Raw genomic sequence first — 19,378 nt, 5'->3', positions numbered from 1 at the left:
ATTTCCTAATTTATAATCAATTGAGTAAATTGTATAATTCCCTTTGGGGAAAAACTGAGTAAATCACTACTGTGTGTACATGCTATGGTGCTATGTTGTTGTTCCACTTGAAAAACCAATGTTCACTGGGTTCTAAATCTGAACAATGAGCTCAGGTCTGGAAACTCTACAAGGGATATTTTTATTAGGGTGGCCACCTTCAGGTTCCCAGACATCCAACCTTGCTTTATTCTGCTGGTTTAAGCTGAGTAGTACATTTGTCTGTCACCAGTCTATTTTACCTCCAGGGAAGTCATAGCCTATTAACCATCCCTACAAGTCCCTTTGGATTGGGTTCCTAGGGCTGCTACTCCTCACAATATCTATGGGTAAGCACCACCTGTTGCTGGCAGTTAAGTGCGGCCTCTGGACTCAGTTTCAAAGTCCATACATGGCCCTTGTTTTCAGCTAGACAAGTTCAAAAACCACTCTTCTATCTCTAGCTCTAGACTGAAAAGTTGAGCCACACTGAACTTTTTAATCATGCTCCTGCTTTTCTTACCAGGTTATTCATGTGGCCTTCTCTGTGTTCTTTGGGCTTTCCCAAAGAACATAATCATCATGCTCATCTTCTGATTGTACATATTATATCCATTCTGACATGTCCATTTGCTTGAACTTTTTAATGTCTTTATCCATCATCTGACATGGCAATTTACACATTGTGATTTTGCTCAGCTTGGCCATCATGTGTACCATGCCATTGAGAGCCATCTTATTAGTTAACTTGCACAATCTCCTGAGTTTCTTTCCAGGATGCTAAATTATCTCCAGAGAGTATTCTCAAATAAATAAACTCTTCCCTATTTTATCTTCCAGCCCTTTGATAAATTATCTTCTAATCAAGTGCCACTTATCCTGCCCAAGTGGTTACAAATATAAGTCAGATAGGTTTGTAGTTTTGCAAATTATAGTACTTTATTTATCAAGCTCAGTGTGTCTTCAGCTAGTTGTTGTGACTTAAACCTAGGTATAGACCAAATAATCAGGAGGGAAAGTGAGGTCACATGTTAAGTGGTATGTATGTTGCCTTTCAGGATTATTGAGATGATTGTTCTTAATAAGAAGGAAAGCATTTCTTCAAGCTTAGAAGTTTCCATGGAATTAGAGGAGTCAAATCTTCAGAAACAATCACCTGCATGCCTAGATTCCATGTCCCAGATTTTCACAAAGCGGGCAATGTCTTTGGTTTAACAAATCTGCATTCTTTGAGTTTAGTTCCCTTTGAAGTTAATTATACAAGACAATAAATCTCAGGCTTCCTGCTTGATTTTTTCTGCACTCCTACTCAAGATATGAGGGCTTCCTTGCCTCTACTAAGAAGTCCCTTTGGCTGCCACACTTCATTTTTAATGGATTATGATTTTCCTTATTATTCTGTAGAGAAATTATAGCACATAAGAGTGTGCCAATATGAGAACTGGTATTATAGAAAATGAGGAAGGTCTTAATGGTCTCATTGCTTCTAGACCAATTCATGTCTACATATTCATAACACTGTGCTCTAACTTGTGAATCTGATCATTTTATTCCTTTCCCCAAATCTCTCACTACACACACACACACACGTACACACACAGTACAAGACTGTATTATATGTGACCTGCTTAAATATTAAGCTCATTTACTACTGCTCTCATTTAGGGCATTTTAAATAGTCAAAAATATATAAATATAAGAAAGATAAACAGCATCAGCAATTATCAACACAGGTCTAATCCTGTTTTGGTTCATACCAGCCAATTTCCCTTAACCCTTGAACTATATAGAAGCAAATCCTGGCAGCATAACATTTCATCAAAAAAAAAAAAATCAGCATTAGAACTAAACAAAACATCTTTCTAGCTTTTAACCTGGAAATTTAATACTAAATCCTTAATATTATAAAAATCTAGTTAGTGGACATATTTCCATGATGTCTCTTTCAAAGTTGGTTTATTGAAATCAGGATTCCAATAAGGCACAAAATACTGATAGCCTGGTTGATGATTCTCTTGTCTTAATAGGGTTTTTTTTTTTTTTTCTTTTTCCGTGAAGTTTGTTTTTTCCTTGTAGGAATTCACTTGCCTTACAGAATTAACAAATTCTGGATTTTTGTTTGTATTCCTATAGGTTTTATTTTTAACATATTTGATTTTATGTGTTTCCTTTAAAATAGTAACTGAGCAAGAGATTCAATTAGATTTAGATTCGATTGGTAAGTTTACTTCAAAGTTGATGTGTTGTACTTCCTATTTCTTCACATTAGGTGGCACATAATAGCTGGCTGTGTCAAGTTTTTGTTCTTAAATTTGATCACCATGTTCATTTACTTAAAATTCCCCTAGACATGCTATGATTTTTAAACACTAATACATTTGGATGTACTGTTCCCTCTATGGTTTTGAATGACCAGAACATACTTTATATGGCAGTATAATTATTCATTTTAAAGAAATAAAATAACTGACAAAAATTAATGTATAAGAATGGTTATTATAAAATGCTTTGGGATAGGAAAAATCAGAAACACATTTAATGTCTAAGAATAAAAGCATAGTAAGTTAATGTGGTACTCATAAGATGGAATGTTTTGTAGATACTAACATACTTTCAAGAAATATTCAACAGCATGAAAAATGTTCTTAATGTAATGTTATAGCAAAAAGTACCAGAGACAGGATTTCTTGGAAGATAGCAGACTAAAAGGATACTGAGCTCATCTTGTAGCTATTATCTTAGTATGTCTATGGGATATCTATACAACCAACTCTGAAAATGACCTAAAAACTGGCAGAACAGACCTTTCATGGTTAATCATGGAGAAGAGGCCACATCAAGAAGGGTAAGAAGGGTGGAGATGAAGTTGGGAACTAAACCTCTCGTGTAACACCCCAAAAAGGAGAGGCACCACAAGCATGGAGGAGTGAGAGGATCAGACCCCACACCAGGTACCCCCAGCCCTGGGGAACTGCACTTGGAAGACAAGTACCCATAACATCTGGCTTTGAAAAACAGTGGGGCTTAACTTCAGGAGCTTTAAAAATCAATGAGCTTAACACCAAGCAAGACAAAGGGCAATAGAAAACTGAGTCCCTGCCCTTAAAGAGCTGGCATATTAGTAACTCACACTGTGACACAGTACAGAGGCAACTGTTTGAAAAGTGCCTGGGATATAAGTGAAGGAGATGCATTGATCAATCTTAAAATGTGTAATGGAGGGGCAGGGATCATCAGGAGATTTTTCCCAGAAAAAAAGTACTGGTGAGCACCATTTCCCTTTCCCTCCCCGCAGCCTGGATAGCCAGACACTTAAAGGAGCCAATGCTAACACTATATTAAAGATAGTACATTAATCACTTATAAACCCAGTAAAGAGGTGAAAACACAAAAAGAACTAAATCAATTATAACTGCAAAAATTAGACAAGGGATATGTAAAATAAAATGATGTAAAATATGACATCATATTCATAAAATGAGCAGGGGTAAAAATTTAGTGCTTTTAGGATGTGTCCAAACTTGAGCAACCATATAGCCAACATAATATAGACTGCTATACACATAGATGTTATATATGATTCCAATGGTAACCACAAAAAAAACCTATAATAAAAACCTATAGGGGTGCCTGGGTGGCTCAATAGTTAAGTGTCTGCCTTTGGCTCAGGTCATGATCCCAGGGTCCTGGGATCGAGCCCCACATCAGGCTCCCTGCTCCGCAGGAAGCCTGCTTCTCCCTCTCCCACTCCCCATGCTTGTGTTCCCTCTCTCTCTGTGTCTCTCTATCAAATAAATAAGTAAAATCTTTAAAAAAAAAAAAAAACCTATGATACACAAAAAATAAAGAGAAAACAATTCTAACGTAACACTAAAGAAAGTCAATAAACCACAGGGAAAGAAAGCAAGAAAGAAGAAAGGAAAAGAGAAGAACTATAAAAACAACCAGAAAACAAGTAACAAAATGGCAACAAGTATATACCAATCAATAATTACTTTAAATGTAAACAGACTAAATGCTTCAATCAAAGACATAGGGTGATGGAATGGATTTTTTTTTTTAAGTGCCATCTATATGCTGCCTATAAAAGATTCACTTCAGACCTAAAGACACATACAGAAAGTGAAGCAATTGGAAAACATATACCATGCAAAGGGAAATGAAAAAAAAAAAAATCCAGGCTACCAATACTTATATCAGACAAAATAGACTTAAAACAAAGACTGTAGCAAGAGACAAAGAAAGACACTACATAATGACAAAGAAATCAAAGCAAGTAGAGGATAGAACAATTGAAAATATCTATGCACCCAATAAAAGAGCACCTAAATACATAAAAGAAATATTAACAGACATTAAGGGAGAAATTGAGAATGATAGAATAATAGTAGGGAATTCTAACACCCAATTTACATCAATGGATAGATCATCCAGACAGAAAATCAACAGTGATTTTGATAGACACATTAGACCAGATGGATCTAACAAGATATATACAGAACATTCCATCCAAAAACAGCAGAATATACATTCCTTTCAAGTGGAATAGATTACATGTTAAGCCACCTACAAGCCTCAATAAATTTAAGAGGGTAGAAATAATACCACCATGTTTTCTGAACATAACAGTATGAAACTAGAAATCAATTACAAGAAAAAAAATCTGGAAAGAACACAAAACCATGGAGGCTAAAGGACATGTGTTACTAAACAATGAATGGATTAACCAAGAAAAGAAAGAGGAAATTAAACATTTGGAGACAAATGAAAATGTAAATACAATAGTCCAAAATCTTTGGGATGCAGCAAAAGCTGTTCTCAGAGGGAAGATTGTAGCAATACAGGCCTATCTTAAGAAACAAGAAAAATCTAAATGAACAACCTGACCTTATACTTTAAAGAGCTAGAAAAAAGAACAAAGCCCAAAGCTAGAAGGAAGGAAGTAATACAAATTAAAGTATAAATAGAGACTAAAAGAACAATAGAAAATATCAATGAAACCAAGAGCTGGTTCTTTGACAAAATAAACAAAATTGATATACCTTTAGCTAGACTAATCAAAAGAGAGAGAGAGAGGACTCAATATCAGAGATGAGGAGCAATAACAACCAACGCCACAGAAATACAAAGGATTATGAGAGAATATTCCGAAAAATTATGAGCCAACAAATTGGACAACCTACATGAAATGGGTAAATTCCTAGAAACATATAACCTTCTAAAACAGAAACAGGAAGAAATAGAAAATTTGAACAGATCAATTACTAGCAATGAAATTGAATCAGTAATCAAAGAACCTCCAATTATCAAAAGTCCAGAACCAGATGGCTTCACAGGTGAATTCTACCATATTTTTTTTTTTAGGGGGTGGGGGAGGAAGAGTCTTAAGCAGGCCATGGAACCTGACATGGGCCTCCATCTCACAACCCTGAGATCATGACCTGAGCTGAAATCAAGAGTTGGATGCTTAGCTGAGTGAGCCACCCAGGCACCCCTCCACCAAACATTTAAAGAATGACTAAGAATTGCTTCTTTCAAACTAGTCCAAAAAATAAAAGAGGAAGGGAAACTTCTAAATTTATTCTATAAACCTAGCATCACATTGATACCAGAAACAGACAATGACACTACAAAAAAAAGAAAACTATAGGCCAATATCTCTGATGGACAAAGATGCAAAAATTCTCAACAAAATTAGCAAACTGAATCAACAATACATTTTAAAAAATAATAAAATTCACCACCATCAAGTGGGATTTATTTCAGAGATGTAAGTTTCAGTATTTGCAAATGAAACATGATACACCATATTAACAAAATAAAGGATAAAGTTATATGATCATCTCAATAGATGAAGAAGCATTTAACAAAATTCAGTGTTTATTCATGATCAAAAAACTCTCAACACAATGGGTTTACAGGGAACTACCACAAAATAGTAAAGAACATATATGGCAAAGCCAAGGCTAACAACATACTAATGAGGAAAAGCTTAAAGCTCAGATCAAGAATAAAACAAGAAGACCCACTTTCACAACTTTCACTCAACATAATATTGGAGGTCCTAGCCTCATTAGATACAAAAAAGAAATAAAAGGCACCCCAAATGTAAAGAAACAGTTAAACTGTCATTATTTGCAGATGACATGTAGAAAGCCCTAAAAACTCTACCCCCCCCCAAAAAAGAACAGATAAATTCAGTAATGCTACAGAATATAAAATTAATATACAGAAATCTGTTGCATTTCTACACACTAATAAAGAATAGCAGAAATAGAAATAAACAATCCCATTTACAAATAACCAAAGAGAATACCTAGCAATAAATTTAACCAAAGAGGTGAAAGACTTATATTTTGAAAACTATGACATTATTGAAAGAAATTAAAGACAACACAAATGAAAAGATATACCATACTTTTGAATTGGAAGAATATTATTGAAATGTCCATACTACCCAAAGCAATCCACAAACTCACTGCATCCCTATCAAAATGCCAATAGTATTTTTCAGAGAACTAGAATAATCCTAAAATTTGTATAGAACTACAAAAGATCCTGAATAACAAAAGCAATCTTGAGAAAGAAGAGAAAAGCTGGAGGTATCTCAATCCCAGATTTCAAAATATACTACAAAGTTATAGTAATCAAAACAGTATGGAACTGGTTCAAAAATAAACACATAGGTCAATGAAACATGTTAGACAGCCCAAAATAAACATGCAGCAATATGGTCAATTAATCTATGATAAAGAAGGTAAGAATATACAACTGGGAAAAGACAGTCATTTCAACAAATGGTTTTGGGGAAAATAAACAGCTATATGAAAGAAAAGAAAAAAAAGAAGAGAAAAGGGAGAGGGAGAGGGAAAGGAAGGGAAGGGGAGAGGGAAGAGAAGAGAGGAGGGAAGGGGAGGGAAACAGAGGGGAGGGGAGGGGAGAGAAACTGGACCACTTTTTCACATCACACACACAAAAAAAATTCAAAATGGATTAAAGACCTAAATGTGATGCCTGAAACCATAAAACTCCTAAAAGAAAACATATACAGTAATCTCTTGTACATTGCCTTTAGCAACATATTTGTGGATAGTTTCCTCAACCAAGGGAAACAAAAACTGTTGGAACTACAGTAAAATAGAAACTTTTTGCACAGCAAAGAAAACCGTCAACAAAACAAAAAGGCAACCTACTGAATGGGAGAAGATATTTGTAAATTATATATCCTATAAAGGGTTAATATCCAAAATACATAAAGAACTTATACAACTTAACACCAAAAAAAAAATCTGACTCAAAAATGGGCAGAGGATCTGAATAGACATTTTACCAAAGATGACATGGCCTACAGATACATGAAAAGATGCTCAACATCACTAATAATTAGAGAAATATTAAAACCACAATGAATTATCATCTTACACTAGTCAGAATAAGCAGTATCAAAAAGACAAAGAGGCTCCTGGGTGGCGTATTCAATTATTTGTCTGACTTTTGGTTTTGGCTCAGGTCGTGATCTCATGGTTGTGAGATCGAGCCCTGAAGCACAGAGTCTGCTTGAGACTTTCTCTCCCCCTCCTCTTGTCCCCCCTCACCTTGCTCTTGTGCACTTTCTCTCTAGAATAAATAAATCTTAAAAAAAAAAAAAAGACAAGAAGTAACAAGTATTAACAAAAATGTGGAGAAAAGGGAACCCTTGTACACTTTTGGTAGAAATGTAAATTGGTGCGGCCACTGTGGAAAATAGTATGGAGTTTCCTCAAAAAGTTAAAAATAATATCATAAAATCTAGTGATTCCACTACTGGCTATCTACCTACAGAAAACAAAAACACTAATTTGAAAAGAAATATGTATCCCCATGTTTACTGCAGCTTTAGTTACAATAGATACTGAAGCAAACCAAATGTCCATTGACAGATGATTAAAGAAGATATGGTTTATACACACACACACACACACACACAAATATTACTCAGCCATAAAAAAGAATGAGATCTTGCCATTGCAACAACACAGATGGACCTAGAGGATATTATGTTAAGTGAAATAAGTCAGATGGATAAAGACATATACCATATGACTTCACTTAAATGCAGAATCTAAAAAATAAATAAATAAACAAAAAGCAGAATCAGACCTATAAATATGGAGAACAAACTGGTGGTTGCCAGAGGGTAAGTGGATGGGAGGATGGGCAAAATAGATACAAAGTATTAAAAAAATCAAACTTCTAGTTATAAGATAACTGTCATGGAGATGAAAAGTACAGCATAGGGTATATTGTTAATAGTATTGTAATCATATTGTATGGTTACAGATGGTGACTACAGTTATCATGATGAGTACTGAGTAATGTATAGAACTGTTGAATCAATATGCTACACACCTGAAACAAATATAACCTTGAGATTATATTATACTCCAATAAAGGACTACCATTTACCCACACTGTTCCTTAAAAAATAAAAATGCTTACCAGATGTAATTTCAAGAGCAAAGAAGTGATATGTAATTTTAATATTCTGGTGTTTGTGATAGTTTGTAAATACCCTAATTTTAAGTTATATAATGTATAAAAAAACAATATTAAAAAATATTACTAAAAATTAAACTGATTTATAATTTTATTTGGCAGAATAAAGTTGTTTCTTATGCCTTTTCTCAGGAATTTAGTGCCACCAACAAAAGGAAAATGAAAAATAAGTAATAAGTGTATCTTCAGTAAGGTTGGGTGGGTAAGGTTGTACACTATAGAACTGTTTGTATAGTAACCAAGTGACGACAACTCACTGTCTGCATAGGAATGGCAAATAAGTGATGAAGAATCCAGAATATATAAGACTTTGAAGGTATTCTGAAAGAATTATAAATCTATAAATGGATGTGGAAAAAGTCTCTAAATTATTAAATAAAAAGCATGACCCAAAGCATACAAAGAATATTGGTCCAATGTTTATATTTCTACCAATCTGAATGCTTCACATAATTTTATGAATCAAATTTATAAATAAAATTTTTATATTAATTTTAAATTGTGTTTAGTTGAATACTAGGCAGTTTGAATATTTTATATTTATTATCTTTTATATTTTGTTTTTCTGAATTGCTTCTTTGTGACAACTGTTCAATGTAATTTTTATCTTCTATTTCTATTTGCTTTATGAGATCTCTTGACTGTATTAATTATTTTGCATTGCAGAAATTCTCTATTTTGAAATTTGTTTTTACTTTTTGAAGTTTTTGATACTTAATCAAATCATTATGTCTGCTTTTATTGTGTAGCTCAGAGTTTCAATTTTCTCCTGTGGTATTTCAGTAATTTTAGGTTCTATGCATTTAAGTCCTTATTCCATCTGAATTTTATTCTGATTTGTATTTCAAGATCTATATAAAAAGAACTGTCTGCTAATTAAAATGTGCATATTTAAGGTATTTGCAAATGACATATCTGATAAAGTGTTAGTATTCAAAATCTATAAAGAACTTATCAAACTCAACACCTAAAAAACAAATAATCCAGTTAAAAAATAGGCAAAAGACATGAATAGACATCTTTCCAAAGAAGACATATAGATTGCTAACAGACACATGAAAAGATGCTCAATATCACTCATCATCAGGGAAATACAAATTAAATCTGCAATGAAATATAACCTCACACCTGTCAGAATGGCTAAAATGAACAACACAGGAAACAACAGGTGTTGGTTAGGATGTGGAGAAGGGGGAACCCTCTTAAATTGTTGGTGGGATGTAAACTGGTGCAGCCACTCTGAAAAACCATATGGAAGTTCCTTAAAAAGTTAAAAATAGAAAAATAGCACTGCGTTATATCTCAGCAATGCACTACTAGGTTTTTGTTTTGTTTTGTTTTGTTTGTTTCTTTAGAGAGAGAGAGAGAGAGAACAAGAGCTAGGCAGGGAAAGGGAGAGAGAAAGAATCTTAAGCAGGCTCCATGCCCAGGACAAAGTCTGATGTAGGGCTTGATCTCATGACCCTGAGATCATGACCTGATCTGAGATCAAGAGTTGGAGACTCAACCAAGTGAGCCACCCGGACAACCCTGCACTACTAGGTATTTACCCAGAAGACACAATACTGATTCAAAGGGATACATGCACCCTGATGTTCACAGCAGCATTATCGACAATAGCCAAATTATGGAAAGAGCCGAAATATCCACTGACTAATGAATGGATAAAGAATAAGCTGTATATATGCACAACGGAATATTACTCAGCCATCAAAAGAATGAAATCTTCCCATTTGTAATGGTGTGGATGGAACTAGAGTGTATTATACTAAACAAAATAAGTCAGTCAGAAAAAGACAAATACCATATAATTTCTTTTATATGTGGAATTTAAGACACAAAACAGATGAACATAGGGGAGGGGGGAAAAGAGATAGGGGGCAAACCATAAGAGACTCTTTATTACAGAAAACAAAATGAGGGTTGCTGGAGGGGAGGTGCGCAGGCTGATGGGTTAAATGGGTGAGGAATATTAAGTAGGTCACTTGTGATGAGCACTGGGTGTTGTAGGTGATGAATCACTAAATTCTACCGAAACCAATATTACAGTATATGTTAACTAGAATTTAAATAAAAACTTGAAACAAAAAATGTACATATGTATTTTACATGATCATACTATGATATTTATGCCCTACAGAAATCATAGAATAAAACATACTGTTGTACCGAGTAGGGTGTGGGGCTGTCTCTTAAAGGTAATAGGCTACTGTCAAATAGGCCCCCAGAGAGGAAACAGAAACCTAACAGAAGTTATTCACTTGCTGAGCAAAAGAAAACACATTTCTACTTTCTAGTCTTTCTCTTTAACCAATATTCTTAAGAATGCCAACCACTTGTGTGTGTAATTTATCATAGTAGTAGGGGATGGGGTATATTAAAGAGTTTTAGTACCCACTACTAGCCTCGTGAAGATGAGCTGCTTTTGTTGCTTTGGAAAACCATAACTATTTAGTTAAAATTCAATTTGCCACTATCTGTGGTTAATCAGAATTTTTATCATCCTTGTTTCATGCATTCTCAGTTTCTTGTGAAAACTTGTTTTTTGTTTTTGTTTTTTTTTTAATTTCTTTACCCCCTCAGTCACCTCCATCTACTCATATTCAGCAGAGGAAATTCTTCCTCCATTAGTGGTATTATGTTTTTATCATATCAAATGTTTGGTAACTATCAGTTTTATCTTGACTTGTGTCTTCAGAAATATGGGAAGGATGTGAACCTAGTAACTGATATATCATTATGTTACTTTCCGGATTTTAAGACAAAGGAAAAGATCCTTCCCTGGCAGTTGTGTTGATATTTTCAAGCTGCTGCTGTTTCTGCAGCCAAGGGAACTGTCCGGGAAGGATGGTGTGTGAAAAATGTGAGTTAAGGGGCTGCATCTTTTGGGAGAAGCTAACTGCAGTTCCCGGGTGAAAAGAAACTTGGTACTGTTATTACTCCAAACACATGGAAAGATGGTGCAAGGAATACCACAGAAAGTGGCAGAAGAAAGCTGAACGAAGATAAAGCTTTGACTTAAAAAAAAAAAAAAAAAAGCAAGATTCGATCCATATGGAAAGAATAAGTTCTCCACTTGCAGAATTTGTAAAAGTTCTGTGAACCAACCAGGTTCTCATTACTGCCAGGGCTGTGCCTACAAAAAGGGCATCTGTGCAATGTGTGAAAAAAAGGTTTGGGATACCAAAAACTACAAGCAAACATCTGTGTAAATGCATTGATGACATTTCTGGCTTTCTATGTGATTTTACTTTTTGCTTTGAAATTTCAAGGCACAGCATAGGTGTTCAAGTTACAAAATAACATGGGATTTGTTTTGTTTTGGTTTTTAAAGATTTTATTATTTATTTGAGAGAGAGAGAGAGGGAGGGAGAAAACAGAAAGAAAGTGAGAGGGAGAAGTAGACTCCTGCTAAGCAGAGAGCAGGACGAAGACATGGGACTCGATCCCGGGGCCCTGAGATCATGACCTGAGCTGAGGGCAGATGCTTAACTGAGCCACCTAGGCACCTCACAAAATAACACGCTTTAAGGCAATTAATATTAAACCAAGGAAGTTGATTGGTATTCATTTTTTTGCTCTTAAGAAGTTCTAAACAACAACATAACTAGTTTTCCTGCCTTCTTTTCCTCACAAGCATCTTATTAAACTAGAGAAAGTAGCAAATTTAATGAAAAAATATTTTCCCATTTCTGTAAATACTTTTTATCATTATTCATATAATTCTTATCCTCACTCTCTATAAATATCACAAAAGTGAGGAGATCATTGATATTTTGCTCTGAACTTTGCATCAGACTTATAACTCTTCCCTCACTTGCTTGCTGGTGGCATAGTTCTTAGAATCAGCATTCTCTTTATTAATTGTAAGCTCACAGGACACTGAAATATCCAAGACTATTATAGCTGAATAGTTCCTTAGTCATTAGCCCAGATCCAAATCACAAGTTGTATTTATGATACTTTTTATTTGTTCTTGAAGCCAAAGTGCCAATATCTTTTGTATGAGAAAGAGAACACAAGGGTCACCCCATGTGTGTCTGAATGAATATACTGAATTACAGAAAAATAAATTTCGTGCACATTACCTTGAATTCAAACTGTCATGAAAGCCAAGAAAACAGTATTCATCCATGGGAATGTGTAATGAATGAGTTACCACTCTTTAAAAAAGCTCCTTGAAGCAAAAACCAAACTTTTTTTTTTTTTACCTTCCTTCCCCACCCACCAAAAATAAATAGAAAACCAAAATAAATAAATAAATGATAAATAAATAATAATTTTAAAAAGAAAAAAAACCTCTTTGTAATTTGCAAAAATAACGTGATGATTCATTAATTTTGCTTGGTGTTTTGGGGGCTTTATAAATTATTTAAATGAAAAAAATAAATTTGTCAATGGGGCTCTTCTTTCACATTAACATGGTAGTTTTTTCATTCATCATTTTATATCAGTTCTGTTTCATGACATTGCCATTTTATGTAGATTTGATTTTATTTTCCACTTCTCTCTCTTAATGTTTCTCTCACCATATCTAGTTTCTATGATTTTCTTCTGAATTCTGAAATTGACTGAATATGTGTTTCATTGCACAGATTTTCTAAGGAACATAACTTGATGTTTACTGCCATCACAATTTTAAATGTCATAATTCTTTTTTTAAACAGGAATACATATTTTATTTCTAATCTCTAGAATAATGGTGTGAATTAAGAGATAATGATAGTTTCAGGTCAAAAATGGAAGTGGTAGCGGAGTCCCTGATTTCTGGGCTACTACATGGGTTCCAGTTACAACTGGGGAGGCCTATGTTGAGACACCCCAAGTGAGGAGGGCTCAGATCATACATAGAAGATCCTCGTCTACTTCATCATTCTTCCTGGGGTTGGAGTCAATATGCTGACTGTTTTCCTGAAGTCACATCAGGGAGAGCACATGATCTCTACCTCATCTCTGCATGATGAGATGCTCTTTCTCTGGAAAGATGGCAACCACACTCTATTCCACAGCCTTCATGCAAAGCCACTTCCAACCCACAATATATGAATAAAGAAAATCTGGACCACTTACCTGACACTGTGGACCACAGCACCAGTTTGGACCATTACTCTGTACATGGACTGGTAAAGTGTATGGGACTTTAAGCTCATTTCTTTACTTGTACCAAATGATGACCTGTAGACTGATCTTCTATCCCTTTGCTTGTGACAAAAGATGACTTAAATAATTTAGAATGGTAAAAAAGAAAAGGAATGAAAAAAGTGATAATAAGAGGAAAACCTTACCTCATTCTCCCTTGGCCCACCTTTTTTTTTCTTTTTGCCCTGAGTTTCACACTTCCAAGTAAGGAGTCATAGCATTATATATATAGTATATACAGTAACCTTATACATGCGTTTTGGGCAGTTAAATATTTTTCATGCTATATGAAAGACACAGTTGATCCAAGTACAATTAAGTTTCTCACTACTCAGCACTTGTCAAAGAAAAGAAAAACACAGGAAAAAACTAGTTTGAAACTACTTCTCACTTTGATGTAATAGCCTCAGGAGAAGTAGACCTAGAGGAGTTATGAGGTAGCTCATCTACTAAAATGAATAGTTATTAGAGGAGTATGGAATGATTTAAAAAACAAGCAAGAACAAAAAACATGGGTTTAGTTCACAAGATGAGACTATAGAGGTGGTCAAAACCTAAGTTTACATAAGGCTGAGGAACATAACTTGATAACCTTGAAATATTATTAAAAGCCTTGGAAGAAACTCAGTACAGTTCAAAATATTTTACTATGTTGGCCCAGGGTAAAAAAAGCTGTTTTCTGCCCTAGACAGGCTGGTGGGGTAAAATGGGAAATGGGTAATATTAAGTATGTAGCACTGCATTCCTTGTTATACTTAATTGGCTTATTTTTGCATATATTTTATAATTGTTGATTTAAGTAATTTCTGTGAATTGGCTGGGTAAACATTAAAAGTGGATCTTTAGGCTTCTAGTAATTAGCAATATTCTAGAACACTAGAATATTCTAGAATACTAATAAAAATATTTTATGATGTAATTTTGGTCAAGATGAAAATTAGCAGGTTGATAAAACTAGCATATTTTTTAAACTTTGCAAATGCACTGAGAATTTCTGCCATAAAGAAACCTCAACATTTTTTAATCCCACATTTCTAAGATGCATTTGACTACCATGAATTTTTATCATAACACCTATTAATATTCTGCAGAATCAATACGCCAATGTTTTATTTTAGATTACTTATTAAACCTATTTTAAGTTCAAATTTATAAGTAAAAACACAAAAATCTGGAAAATTATCAATTTTCCACTTATTATAAGAGGGTCATGATATAGGTTGGTCTATATGAGAAACCTTTTTTTTAAGAATGCCATATTACTTAACAAGAGATCTAGATAACATGAAATATGGAGGGTTAAACAAATTTAATTGTTTAGTTATTTCTCATACATTAAATAATTTATTCAGTGACCCACAATTGCTGAAAATTTCCCAAAAGATAGAGGAAAAGAGTGATTTAAAGAAAAAGAAATGCAACTTCAATACAAAACTAGTTTTCCCATGAAATGAGGGCCATTCTATACTACCATGTAATGATATACTCCCACTGGCAAAGCTTTATTTCTAATCTAATAAAATACACAAATTTAATCAGGAATAATACTCAAACACATTCATTACTTTTTCCTTGGGCATTGTGCAGGACACTTAAAAACTTAATTTTCTAATAAAGCAAGATGCCTATAGCTACATTGGTGAAGTATTAGAAAATTATTTAAATTGTCATTATTTAAAACAAAACTTTCTACTAAAGCTAATAAAAATTTAAATCAATACAGAAAGCTAAATTTAAATAGATTAAAAAGAAGTTTACTATTATGATTAAAACAATAAGCTCAAGAACAGGGCGCCTGGGTGGCTCAGTCATTAAGCATCTGCCTTCAGCTCAGGTCATGATCCCAGGGTCCTGGGATCAAGCCCCGTATTGGGTTCCCTGCTCCGCAGGAAGCCTGCTTCTCCCCTCTCACTTCCCTGCTTGTGTTCCCTCTCTTGCTGTGTCTCTGTCAAATAAATAAATAATCTTTAAAAAAATAAGCTCAAGAACGTGAATAAGGATTTTCAATAAATGTATTGATGAATAAGGATTTTCAATAAAGATTTTCAATAAATGTATTGATAATTGCTATATAATTATATTCTATTTTTTAATTAATAATTCAATTCTAGGAGCATTGGAATTGAGGTACATAGCCATCTGTACCATTATTAGAAAAGTAGAGACATCACATATTAATAGGAATGAAGTTTAAAAGTTTTCTTAAAAACTTAGAAAAAAATTGTCAGAGGCTATGGAAATAAACAGAATCATTAATAAAATGTGTCATTGGTTTAGTGGATGTTTCACAAAGGGGAAGGGGAGAAGGAGGGAACTAAAATACTCTGAAAAACTCCATAATATTTCTGGGAATCTAGGAGGCTGTGTTCATGTGTAGGACTGTGCACATGCCCAGAAGAGACATGAAAAGGTACTCTAACCTCTGCTTAACCTTTAGGCTTGACATAAGTAGTATGTGAAGATTATGACAGTTCTAACCTATTGGCTCAAGCAATGAATATGTACCCCAACACACACCCACACCTAGAAACAGAGGCACTCAGCAAAGTCCTAGAAACTGATTAGTTCAAGGTGTTTAAGTATATCTCCCTTCTATGAAATCAATCAAATAGAGACCAGCAGATACACACACAAAGAATACAGACATTATAGAATTAGCCCAAAGAAATCCTAAACAAACAACAACAAAGAAGATTGTAGGGATGATGGAACAGTAGGAAGATACTGAGTTCATTTCTTCCCATGTACACATCAAGGATGCAAGTACAAAAAAGCAATTCACTCTGAAAATAACCTGAAGACCAGCCAAACAACTCTTCTATTGCAAGGGATATAAAGAAAAAAACACATTGAGAAGGATTGGGGGGGGCGGGGCAGAGACACCAAACCTCTGGTGCATCAACTCACAAGTGGGAGGGATATCATAGGCACAGAGGTCTTCCCTGAGGAATGAGGGGATAAGGCTCCACACTGGGTATCCCTGGCCCCAGGGACTGGCATGGGGCAAGCCATCATAATGTCTGACTTTGAAAATCAGTAGAGCTTAACTTTGGGAGAGCTGAAGGGCTATAGGAAACTGATACTCACAAATAAGTCATGTTGATGAAAAGGACAACATAGGAAAATACAGTCAGTAATAATTATGTATGATGACAGCAACTGCATTTACCACAGTGAACATTTCATAATGTATATAATTGTCAAAACAGTATGTTGTACACATGAAACTAATATTGTATGTCAAGTATATTTCAATTTTTAAAAAATAAAACAAGAAAAACATCAAATAGCAGCAATAACAGAACTGGATAAAGGAAGAATGTAATTTCCGGAGTTGACAAATTATATAATTTTATATTGTTTTCCACATTAAAACATATATAAAACACACAAAGAAACAATTTTTGGACCATACATGGGTAAAAAGCAGTCAATGGAAACTGTTCATAAGGAAAGTCAAGCACTGAATTTACTAGGAAAATAACCTTTAATCAGCTATTTTACATATGTTCAAAAAACCAACAGAAATTATAACTAAAGAACCAAAAGGAAATACAAGACAGATACATCACCAAATACAGCTTATCAAAATACATAAAATTTTAAAAAACAATAAAAATACATTCTGGATTTGAAAAATTCAATAACTGAAATAAAAATTTTACTAGAGGGGCTCAACATCAGACATAAGCTGGCAGAAGAAAGAAACAATGGATTTGAAGACAGATGAATAGCAATCACCAGTCTGAGGAACAAGAAAAAAAAAAATGAAAAGAAAAATGACAGTGTCAGACAGATGTGGGATACTACCTAGTATACCAACATACGCAAAACGAGAAGATCAGAAAAGATGATAAATAGACATGATAAATAGAAAGAATATTCAAAGAAATAATAGCCAAAAACTCATCAAATTTGATGAGGAACCTTAATTTGCTGGTGCATTTTGAAATAACTTCTTGAAATATCGGTAAGGAAAAAGTAACCATATCAAAACACTCTCAGCATCCTGTTTTCCATTACTTCCTTCAGCAGAAACTACTTCATTGGAACCCAACCTACATGGAGGAAGGGAAATACTCAACTCTACCCCAGTCTACAATTCTTGTCTCACCTAAGTGGCAGGGTTAGAGAATGGGAGTAAACTGAGAAGCACTTGTGAAAACCATGACCCAGGGGATCATTAAAAATGACAGGGTATTACAGCACACAGAACCACAAGCCTAAGACTCTAATTAAGAAGAAATTTGTAGGGAAATCTGTGATATTTCATATCGTGTAGGCTATGACAATCAGCTAGCTGCTTGCTCAAACACCAGTCTAGATATTGCTCTGAAGGTATACCTAAATGATCAACATTTAAATCGGTAGACTTTGAGAAAAGCAAATTACCCATCCTCATAATGACAATGGACATCAATCAGGTGAAAGACTTAAGAGCTAAGATGCTAAGATGGGGGTCTCCTGTCTTTTCCTTTCTCTCAATATATGTATATATACCTATATCTCCATCCCATTGGTTCTTTTTCTCTGGAGAACCTTAACTAATACAAAATCAAAGACAACACAGGAAACAAACAAAAACTCCAGGACACTAGAGGAAAGGGAAGCCTCTGACACCTATAGTTACACCAGACAGTAACAACAGCCTAACTCATAGCTAGATAAACAGAAAACTTCACACTAAAAGCCTATTTACCTTAGTTCTTATTCCAAATATAATGTTTAACATGTAACAAAGATTACAAGAAATACTAAAAGGCAAGAAAAACTATAGTCTGAGCCAAACTAGGTAAGAGAACCAAACTCAGAAATGGCAGACATTTTGAAGTTTTCAGGTTGAAAATTAATAATGATTATGATTAATGTGTGAAGGGGACTAATGGAAAAAGTGGACAGTATGCAACAACAAATAGGTAGGTAATATAAGAAGATAGATGGAAACTATAAGAATCAAAAGTAAATGCTAGAAATCAAAATCACTATAAAAGAATTGAACACTGCCTTTCATGAGCTCATCAACAGACTGGATACAGTAAAAAAAAAAAAAAAAAGAAAGAAAGAAAGAATCACCGAGCTTAAAGATATCTTAACAGAAATTTTCCAAGCTGAAATGCATAGAGAAAAACATATATGAAAAAAAGATTGAACAAAATATCTAAGAACTGGGGGGGCAAAAAGGCATAATATATGTGTACTGGGAATATCAGAAGGACAAGAAAAAGGAACAGAAATAATATAAGAGGTAAAAATGACTAAGAATTCTCCCCAAATGGCAAACAGCAAACCAGACATCAAGGACCCAGAGAATTCCAAGCAGAATAAATAACAAAAAACCTTTACCTATGCATACCATGTTTAAACTACAAAAAATTAAAGACAAAGAGAAAAATCTTAAAACACAGAGCCAGAAAAACAACATCTTGTCTAGGTAGAAAGGAGTGTAAGATTTATAGCAGACTTCTGTCATAAACAATGCAAGCAACAAGAGAAAGGAGTGAAATATTTAAAATGTTGAAAGAAATCATCAACCTAGAATCATGTGTCAAAGGAAATTATTTGTCACCAATAGACTGGCCTTAAAAAAATGTTTAAAGAAATTTAACGTTTAAAAAAAAAATTACAGAAAGAAAATGATGAAGATCAGAAACTCACATCTACACAAAAAAAGGGCCTTAGAAAGGGA

General features: G+C 34.1%; 1 pseudogene; it reads left to right on the top strand.

Moving 5' to 3' along the window:
- The first annotated feature begins 11,400 nt into the window (after positions 1-11,400).
- Positions 11,401-11,765, top strand: LOC110585777 (annotated as a pseudogene).
- Positions 11,766-19,378: the final 7,613 nt, after the last annotated feature.

Source organism: Neomonachus schauinslandi, chromosome 7 (assembly GCF_002201575.2).
Source record: "Neomonachus schauinslandi chromosome 7, ASM220157v2, whole genome shotgun sequence".
Classification (NCBI taxonomy): Eukaryota; Metazoa; Chordata; class Mammalia; order Carnivora; family Phocidae; genus Neomonachus; species Neomonachus schauinslandi.
The sequence above is the reverse complement of the archived record's forward strand: the minus strand, read 5'-3'. Positions and strand labels throughout refer to the sequence as shown.